This window comes from Octopus bimaculoides, chromosome 3 (assembly GCF_001194135.2).
Source record: "Octopus bimaculoides isolate UCB-OBI-ISO-001 chromosome 3, ASM119413v2, whole genome shotgun sequence".
NCBI lineage: Eukaryota > Metazoa > Mollusca > Cephalopoda > Octopoda > Octopodidae > Octopus > Octopus bimaculoides.
Genome location: NC_068983.1, coordinates 136,115,031 through 136,126,509, shown reverse-complemented (window position 1 = coordinate 136,126,509; position 11,479 = coordinate 136,115,031). Strand labels below are relative to the sequence as shown.

Genomic DNA, 11,479 nt, shown 5'->3' with positions numbered 1-11,479 from the left:
GGTGTGGCACTTTTTCACGCAGCTATCCTCCTCCATTCTCACCACATGTCCATACCAGCGCAATCGTCTCTCTTGCACGCCACAACTGATGCTTCTAATGTTCAGCTTTTCTCTCAAGATACTTACACTCTGACGGGTATTCACATTGACATTACACATCCAACGGAGCATACTGGCTTCATTCCTTGCGAGCTTACGTATGTCCTCAGCAGTTACAGCCCATGTTTCACTGCCATGTAGCATGGTTGTTCGTACGCATGCGTCATACAGTCTGCCTAAAAGTTAATGCATATGTTTGCCACAAACCTAATGAACAATGTGCCCCAGCATAAGTGTTGGAACAAAATTTGCTTAGGATGAGGATGTTCAAAGCTCCACAAAAATTGGGGGCAAGGGCATTTGCACTCCCTGTTCCCGAAACTATGTACATCAGGTTTTTCTGTTAGAGTTCTCCCTCTCCTGGGTTAGTTGCCTTTGCCATGGCTGTAGGCTAAACATGCACCTGGGTACTAAACTAAAAATTTCTAAATTCCTACACATAGATACATATATCATATAACTGGATAACCATTGACTCTTCTTAGTTCATTCACTTGTCATCCTGCAGGGGTGTCCAAAAATAATCCTACTCACTAAGCAAGCTTGGTGGTGTTGCTGGTGTAGCTGCTGATGGTCTGACCATGCAACAGGTTGTACACAAATTGACCTGACCGTATATCTATACATTTATATGTATACACACATATGCACATTTATGTATGTGTGTATATATATATATATATTATATATATATATATATATATATATATATATAATGAATGTATGTGTGTGTTTGTGTGTGTAATTACAGATGAATAAAGCAAAAGAAACCCAAATTGTAGCTGTTTCTAAGTGTGCTCAGGCAACAAAATATACCTGGCATCTAGTAGCCTGTATCACTGTGTCTGTATATCTACATTTCATTTCAATAATAACAGTTCTCTATACAAATTCTTCTATCGATGATAATGAGGATAACAATAATAATGTGTGTGTGTGTGTTTATTTGCTTTAATGACCTGAATTTCTGTTTATATGTGCTTGATCGATTTCTGACTAACATGTTGTTTAACCCCAAGTCAGTTCTGACTGAGCAGACCTATGATCAAAAGCATTCCAACCATGGCCAGTTGTTTCTTTACATGTCAGAGACTGCATTATCCTTCTATTTTTAAGACTAAAGGTTTAATTTAATGGAAATTTAGTTGCTATTTCTAGTTGTTTGATCAGCCATATAGAGGTTCCTTTGATTGCTTTAGAGACTAATGTGTTATATTTATATAAACTTTGGAAGTATATATAAGTACATTTATATGTACTTGTGGTTTAACAGTTAGAGTATTTTTTCATAAAAATATAATACCATGGGTTCAATTCCTGCATCAGGCAGTGCATTGTACTTTGTGCAAGGTACTTCATTTCACATTACACCAGTTTACTCTACAGAAAATGACTACCAGTCAAGTACTTGTGCAGCTCTCTCTTCATCTAGGTGTCACATCCTGGATGTGACATAGAACCAAGTGGAAGTGTTGAGAGGGTGTCTATGACTACTTGTGACTATGTAGGGACCTAAAACAATTAACAAGAGCATGGTACATCCTACCAAACCATTCTACTTCATGGATGACAACTAGCTTTTTAAATAAGTACTTGGAGAGTTTTTCTGGGCAAAGATGATTCAGTGATGCAGTTCTCTTTGCTGTAAATAGAGATTACATGGAATAATTTAATGACATATGCAGTGGATAAAATGTAAAATTGATAAAACTAGATTTGATCTGCTTCTCTTGTGGTTATTACTTGCAGAATCTGGCTAGGTACTTTGGATGAAACACGTGTTGAATGGTACCCTAATAACTTTATGGCTTATAGTCAACTACAATAAGATACTTATTGTTGTTGATTATATACATCACTAGATAAGTATTGAGCTAACGAGGAAGCCTTTTTGTGGTCATTTGACTGCTATTTCTTGCAACCAAATTTCCCTCAAATCATACCCTACCATCTTATAACAAGGTCACATTGGAAAATGTATCTTCAATATATAAACCAATGGGGTGGTTATGTTTGGAATGCTTTTGCTGATAAATCTTGATCAGGACTGGCTTGGGGCTAACCAGCAACAACTGTAAGTGTATGTGTGTGTTGTCTGTTCAGGTAAAAGTAATGTTCACACATTTTGTAATTATTATAGCTATGAGATTTAGTGTTCTCATACCACAACATGAACTTTTTGAAATATCAGTAATTCATAATGGAGGCTGATGCAGGACTCTGAGAGGGGGTAAGGAATTCATGATACTTGTCATACTTGCACCTAAGAATTTCAAGGGATCTCAGAAAACATTTGCCTTTGTTGAAGAATCGTTGTACACCTTGATAAAATTCTTCTCAGAAGCCCTGGTTTCACCCAAATATGTATTTGTGCATGTGTGTGTGGTAATGATGATAATTAATTAATTAGTTTATATCCATTGAATATCTCCATTTTCAAACTTAATATAATTATATATATATATATATATATATATATGTGTGTGTGTGTGTGTGTGTGTAGGTATGTATTTTTGCATATGTATACATATATATGTATAAGTGTGTGTGATGTATTAGGTTAAAAAAAACTTTGATGGAATAAGTTAAAGTATGCCTGAAGGATATGAACCCATATATTTTGAACCCATGTCATTCATGGTTGAGAAAATGCAGGTTTGAAACTCACAGGTACCTTTCAGCTTTTTCCCTACCAAGTGTTTTTTTAACCCAATATATTACATGCTATTATTTGTAACTGTATCCACTTCGAGGTTCATCCTTAAAATTTTTTTAAATACACGTTAACTGGATCTACAAAATACAAATGCATCCCTGAGGTAATCTTCTGTACAATGTGTCCTGGGTGTATTTTTTATGGTATCAGCACCCAAATAATTGTCTTGTTCACCAATCACTTTAAGGGGAGTACAGAGGAGTGTGTTTTTCACTGTGGAACTAGTACAGGAGGTGGGGCATCTTGTACACAGTAAATGTAATGGATATTCAGTAATCTAAGACATGTAGACTATGGAAATATGTGAGAGACAGGTAGACAGACAGAGAATGAGAGAGAGAAAGAAAGAGAGAGCGAGTGGTAATGACTACAGAAAGGCAAAAAAACGTTAGCCAAGAGAGGCAAGAGTATAAAGATGGTGAGTACTCAATAACCTAGAGCATGTACATTGGCTTAGATGACTGAGGAAGGGAATAAGAGAGAGACTATGATGATATCTGAAGGACCAGAAGGGGTGGGTGAAATGAACAAGATTGTTTAGGGTGGCGTCAGAAAGGAAGTGCAAGAGCAGGAGAAAAAGGTAAGGGTAAGGTTTGAGATAAAGACAAGAGTAGGTGATGGGTGGCAATAGAAGTGGCTTAGAGCAGTGCTACTCAAAGTGGTGGTCTACGGACTGGCACCAGTCTGCAAGCCATCAGCTGCCGGTACACAGCGAGTTTCCAGAAAAGAAAGAAACATTATAAAATACTTGTTATATTGAATTATTTGTTTATAAAATTTTTAAAAATTGTCAACTTTTATCATATTCAATATATATATTGTTTCTGGTATCAATTAATATTACTAAGAAATATTACCGGTCCTTGGCATATTGGACAAAAAAAAAAACTACCGGTACACCACATCAGATAGTTTGAGAATCACTGGCTTAAGGACAGAGATTAATACCTGGCAGTACAGAAGTGCAAAGTTACAATGCATCAGGTGGAGAGACAAGGGTGATCCAATGCAATTTCTTAAACACATATCTAGTGAGAGATGGAAGACCATAAGTGATAAATGGGTGAAAATGGGATGAGCAATTGATAGATAAGAGGTGGGGAAGGGGCAACACACACACACACACATACATGTATATATAAATACACACACACACACATACATGCACAAACACACACACACATACACGCACATACACACACAAATAGGAGTTTCATCATACCCAAATATATCATTATAGATACATAGACATAATGTGTAGCAAATAATCCTCACTTTCATTTCTAGTGGACATAGAAACTGACTTAATAAAAAAAGGTTTGTTGACATTGTCTGCCAAGAAATCAGTCTCTGGCCCTGTGCTTTCAAAGACAAATGAAATTTTTTAAATCCCTTATTTAAAAAACAGTTAAAAGTTAGTGACAAGTAGATCCTCTGATGCTTCAGTAATATGTATTTTTTCAACTGATGCTAACATGGTAAAATGGAAATAAAAACAAATATGCCATTCAATCATGACAGTGAGTGAATAATATTCTTAACGTCAACATTCAGTTTTCCACAACCACTTCTATGTTCTCCAGTTAATTTTTAACTCTTTCACTCTTGACTTCCTGAACCTTATTTTACCTGGCACTCCACCGTTGCTACGGTATAGAGAAAAATAAACCATCCACCTGTAAACCGGTGTTACGGGCTCAAAGGGTTAATCATATCAAATGTAGTTAGACTCATTGAAAAGGACCAGTGCTCTACTAAATTTTGAGATATAATAGAAAATTAGTTGGGTCAAAAAAGGTTACAATAAAATATGTATTCAAAAATGAGAGATGAAAGAATAACATTTAGATACAACTTCTAAGCAGTATAGTTACCTTTTTCTTTATCATTTTTGTTTTAATCACACTTAAATTAAATATTTGATAGAAAGGAATCTATTTCTGTAAACAAAGTTAAAATCAGTGCAGTAGAAAAAAATTGAGATAAAAAGTGGTTAAAAGAGAAAAGGATTTATTTTTGATATTATCCATAAATTATCATATCTCTGTTATTTTAAAAGAAAATTTAGTATAATTAAGCTTCATTAAAAGATCTCAGTAGCAGGAATCCTTTTCTTTTCAAATTGGTGCGGTAGAGAAAAACTTATGGGGCAAAAAATAGCCAAATTTGAGAGTAAGGCCAAAATTAGTTGTCATGTCATTATATTTTTGTTCTTTCAGAAAGAAAAGTAGTGTAAAGTTTTCTAAAATCTAAATGAAGAAATAATAATTTTGAAAACTACATCAAAATTGGTTCAATAGAAAAAACTTCTGATATAAAAATGGTCAAATTTGAGAATGATCTCAAATAACTATTGTGACGTTGAAAATTGAGTATATAAAGGGCAAAGTAGAGGGGCAGTATTGAATTGGTTCCAAATTTTGATTGGTTTGGTTACCTCTCAAGATGTGTGTAAGCTGTGAGTAGTATTGCACAACTTACCTAAATTTTGAAAGCAGGTATATTTAATATATCATATGTAGAGAACAGGCTTTAGAAGCAAGTTTAGGTGCAAAATATCATTTTTCATTCAAATTTAATAAAAATGCCAAGATTCTTTGTGAATAAGATTATTCTTAGATTAATGCATAAATATGCCAATTTGAGCTCATTAAATAGTACATTTCACATGTTGTTTTCAAAATGGTATTTATTTTTCAACAGTTGAGCAAGAATTGTTTTCTGTATTTATTTTTGTACCAAATAGTAAAGATTAATCAATTCATATAATTAATATTTAAAATAATAAGTATGGCTGCTTAGCACCAAATTTAGGATTCTGGATTATAGTAGGAAAATTAATCAACTATATTAAAATTTGATAAATCAATAGAATTAGGCATAGACAATTTATTATTGCCAAATTTATTCTTTGAAAAATATTTTATATCTTATTTAGATGTTAAAAATATTAAAAAATTTATAAAAAATTGTTTTTAGTTTTAGCAATTTGTTGTCTTTAAAACTTTTTTTACATAGCTGTTTACTGTTATTTTTCTGTTCAGATGAAGGGATACATTGGATTTTCCCTGAAACAGCTGTAAGACTTTATCCATAAAATATAATTCTAACTTTGCCATTGATCTCTTTATCCTTTTCTTTCTTTATACATACACATGCTAATACACGACCTATGTTATATTCCTCACTAATGTTGATACAACGACAGGGACAAAACTAGTCGGTATACAGCACTTACTCGGTATTACCTGTATCTTTGGGGTTTGGTTGACTCCAATACCTTTCATAACCTTTATCATTTGCTATTATTAGCACTTATAACAGGTAACACTTAAATAATGGATAAAGAATTCCTTGGCTTCTCCCTTAAAGACACTCCTATTCCTTCACAAAATACTTTTACTATATATATATATATATATATATATATATATATATATGTGTGTGTGTGTGTGTGTGTGTGTATATATATATATTTATGCACACACACATGTATGTATATCTTTCTTTTATTGCTTACTTATTTTAAACATTTGACTGTAGCTCTGTGTGTGTGTGTGGGGGGGGGCATGCATGTACACATGTACACACATCATCAGCAGTTTAATATTCACTTTTTCATGCTTGCATGGATCAGATGGAATTCATTGCGGCAGGTTTTCTATGGCGTGATGCCCTTCCTATCACCATTCTCACCTGTTTTGGAGCAATTTATATTTCTCCATGGCCAGACATGTTTTTGTAGAGGATTCAAAATAAATAACACCTCTTGTATGATGGTGATGCTGTTTTACAACAATCACATGATGTCAAGACAAGGAAATACAAACACACACACACCACACCACACACGCACACACCTCACCACACACATACACACACACTTCACCACACACGCACATACACCATACGCACACACATACACACCACACACCATACCCCCACACATGCACACGTATACCACTCACCCAACTACACACATGCATACACACAACAGGTTTCTTTCCATTTCCATCAACCAAATTCCACTCACAAGGCTTTGGTCAGTCCAGGGCTATAGTAGAAAGCACTAACCCAAGGTACCACATAGTAGAATTGAACCCAAACAGTATGGTTTGAAAGCAAATTTCTTAGGCGCACAGCCTTATATATATAACCACACAAACACACACACATGCATAATCGCATGCAAACATACATGTGTGTATATGAGTATGTAGAATATAGTGTAATTAAGTGCTATATTTCATTTGTAGTATTAATTACTTCCATGCTCTTCTTTATGTTTAGTCATCTTGATTCCAGTCATACTGGAGTTTCAAATTTGTGAGCTTATCAATTTGTTTTACACAAATACATTTTCAAGGAATTTTAAAAGATGAATCAAAGCACAATTTTTTAATTAACTAAATTAATATTTTTTTGCTTGTTGTTTTAAATATTTTTCTATTAGGAACATTTTAAGAGTCCTTAAGAAGACCAATCTCTATATAGTTTGTTTTTCCTTTACCATCTAATATTAATGGTCTCAAATCAAAATGGATACAATAATCAAATTAACAACACTTGAGTTGTTTATGCCTCACTGCTGTCATTTTTTTAAAACTAAACACTAAACTAGACTCAATTCAACTTCCCTATTTTTGACTAGCATAATTTCCTGAAGCAAAATACTTTCTTGTGTACTTAATACTATAGAAATTGTAATTAAGCATTAGCTTTATGAACTAGTTGGTATTAATAAAAGAATTTGGTCTTCTGATCATTCAGAATTGCTAAATGGATGTAATATCGTCTTTTCACATTTCAATAATGAGTTCATATCCTGCTGAGGACATTCTAATTGTCTTTTATTTGCTTTAGCTGAGAGACCTTGGCCTGATTATCTGTCAATCACGAGGACAAGTGTTTCAGTTGATATGATCAATGGAACAGCTTGCTTGTGAAATTAATGTGCAAGTGGATGAACAGTCCACAGACACATGCACCTTAACATAGTTCTCAGAGTGATTCAGTGTGACACAGAATGTATCAAGGCTGTCTCCTTGAATTACAGGTACAACTTACTTTTGCCAGCTGAGTGGACTGAGAGGAAGGTTACCAAAACTTCTTAGAAAACAATTTGTCATAGATAAGTGTCTTTAAAAAAAAAAGAATATGATTCTGATCAAAGTAACTCTTCAGAAACTGGTTATAAAGTGAAATACTTTGAATCTTTTAGGTTATAAGAAGAAATCTTTTTTCCTTTTTTATATTTTCATTAAGAAACTCATTCAATGTAAACCAATCAGTAGGATCTATAGCAGTACTCTAAGAGTAACAAGTCTATGGGTCTTACTTTGAGAATAATCTAATTTATAGACTTCACATGTGCTATGCTTGAAGTCATGGTCTTCAATCCTTAGTGTATGTTTCAAAGAGGTTTGAATCATTGTCTCATACATCCTAACTGTAAATAAGTGCTATATAGTGAGATAGCTTCTATGGTTGGATACCCTTCCTAATGCCAACCATTTTACAGTGTGTGCTGGGTGCTTTTAATGTGGCATGGCACCACACAAGTGCTTTTATGTGGCATTGGCATAAGTGCTTTTTATGTGGCACCGGCATACAACTCTTGCAGGCTTTAACACTTCTGTTGTGGAGGATGGGTCTTCTTGGGTATGACAAGGTGCCAGGTATTTCAGTCCTTTCTCATCTCATCTCAAAGGTTCAGCATCTGGAGATCATCCTTCACCACTTTGTCCCATGTCTCCCTCTTCCACATACATCTGCATCACATGACCAAAACAGTGCAGTTTTCTCTCTTGCACACTGCATTTAATTCCTCTTATATCTAACTTCTCTCTCAATACACCAGTACTGTTGAACATGTGCATTTACACTACACATCCAGCAGAGCATACTAGCCTTATTTTCTTTCTAGCCTTCACATATCCTCTGCATTCATGGCCCATGTCTCACTTCCATTGTAGAATTGCTCTTCATATACATACATCATACAATATTCTTTTCACTTGGAGAGAGAAACCTTTGGTTGCTAACAGAGGTATTTTCTTTATCCTATATGAATTGTCTTTATCCTATTCTTATTCTAGCTATTACACTTTCAGTACATCCTTCCCCTCTACTAATGTGATCTCCTAGGTAGCAGAAATTATTCACTACCTCTAGTGAGTCTCCAGGGTATGTGAGAAAATTAGTTCCCCAAAGTATCTGTGGTTTAGAGAGAGATAGAGAAAGAAAGAGAGAGAGAGAAACAAAAGCTTCTTTCATTGTTGTATCAGAGGAACAACACATTTTTTTTCATGGTATATTTAGGCATGTAGATAAGATCAGATGGAGCCACCACCTCTTCTGAGTATCCACAGATGTTGAACCCAGCACTACAATTACCATTCGCATTGTTATACATACTGACAACTACTGAATATGTGTTATAACGTATAACATTTTGACAGATTACAATAAAATGTTGGAGATTCACTTGGTGCCTGTTACTTTATTGATTTAACTATCTGTAACTTTTTTCTAATGAATATACCAGGATATAATTACTTGAATTAGTATCCTCCACATTCTGGACTCTATTATGGTATATGTTCTGTTTTATCAGATGATGAACTTAACTGACCTTTGACTGGTTATATTTCTGCCAAATATACATTCACAGTGATCAGTGATTATTTGTAATTGTATTTGTGTAGTTGTATCTGTAGATTATATCAACAAACCCTCATGAGCTACCAATTTGCATCAAACTGATTTTCCTTTCCTACTTTACTCTAGCTATATTTTAGTATAAAGGAGCTATCATATGTCTGAAAAACTGTTGCTACTTACCACTTACTGCTGCTGATTGATGGGGGAAGTAGTGACACTCACAGCTTACAATTTTCGCTGTTGCTATTTTTCATGTTGTAAAGTCCTCAACTGAATCTGTCCTTCATCAACACTTTATTATTGATTTCTTACATAGGCCCAAGGCATTTGATCAATAGAGTAGGTGAGATGTTGTGACCTTCAAGCAGTTTTTGAGGCTGTAAATGAAATGATATTACTTTAATTGAAAATTGAAACTGGGTCATACATTCAGCTTTATTTCTCTTGTACCATTGAATCAATCACCCAGTTGGATTACTTAAGCCATTGAATAAAGCAAAAATAAAATGATTTCCCTTTTCCTACTCCTAAAAACTATCAAACATTTTTTCAATGATTAAATTGTTTCTCTCTTTCATATAGGTTTCATCTAATATATTTACAGTCATAAGATGCTACAGCCATCATAGCAAATAACTTCATGCAAGGGTAACAATTTCCACAAACCACTGTTATGTCTTGCTGATATCCGTTTTATATCATAGTAAGAGTTGCTTTGATATGCAAGGGATTTAGCTGTTTTACTTAGGGAACCAAATGATTGCATTAAAACAATAATAGAAGTAGAAACATTAAAATGTTCTACTTTGGAAAAGCATTATAACATTGCTGTGCATTGATACTTCAAAGAATTACTCTGTTGACTCTGTCAAGGAATTACACAAGATTCTTGACATTTTGTTATATTTCTGCACTAAGTATTTTGGTCAACATTTTGGATTCATCATAGTTTTGACCTTTTTTTTTTTTTAATTCTATTTCCTAGAAATAACTCAGACCATTGATTCAATGTATAGAAAGCCAAACCAATAGATGAACCTGGCTTTAAAATTGAACACTCAACAAAATAGTGCTATTTAAAAAAGAGTGTATCCATCCAATATGAAAACATTTAGTACCACCATTTAGCTACCACAGAGCTGTGTTTATCTCCATCTTTTCTGGTGTTGCTATTATGGTCTTTGCTTCCATTAGGTTTATGACTATATACTACCTTTACTGAAGCTCACCTGCCCCACTTACCTCTCCTCCTCTTGTTACCCCTATTAAATTATCCTTTCTAGTCCCAGCTCTAGAACTTTTACCCACAAGTACCAGTAAAAGTTATGTACACTACTTTTCTTCCATAGACTAATTAAGAAAAAAATAACCTTTTTCACTTTTTCCTTTTTCTTAATTTTTTGTCTTTAAATTCTATTTCTTATTAAAACAATCAATCATCCAAACAAAAATTTATTTCCATTAAACTCAGTCTGATAACTTGTTTTCTTTTTTGCATCTAACTTTTCAGTTATTCCCTTGACACTAGTATATGCATCTTATCTTCGCAACTGTTGCAGTGGCTGTATCTTTGATGGGATATTAACATATAAATCTGAACAGAAAGCTCTCACTTGGAATAATTTCTTTTATGTTCCTCTTCTACTATCAATGTATAGAATAACTTTTTATTATTTTCATTGGGAGGGTGTATTTTTATCTTTTTACAGAGATTTCACTATTATGTCATTAAACAAAAATTCTTAACATTGCTTCATCTTTTGTTGTTTCTATTATAAGTTCAACATTTACAAATCACCACCTAATTTAGTATAAAATTACCATTTACTCTTCATAGTTTACCAATTTATCTTTCCAATATTTGATGGTTTACTAGATAAATAGCTGTCATTATTGGCTTTAGTCTTCTTATCCTAACATATTATCTATGTATCTGCTCTCTTTTCTCTCTCTCTCTCTCTCTCTCTCTCTCTCTCTCTCTCTCTCTCTCTCTCTCTCTCT

General features: G+C 33.8%; 1 protein-coding gene across 1 annotated transcript in view; it reads left to right on the top strand.

The window, feature by feature from the left end:
* LOC106872357 (mRNA-decapping enzyme 1A) overlaps nucleotides 1–11,479 on the top strand; it is a 329,154-nt gene that overhangs the window by 270,075 nt on the left and 47,600 nt on the right. The gene's annotated exons all lie outside the window — the stretch shown is intronic.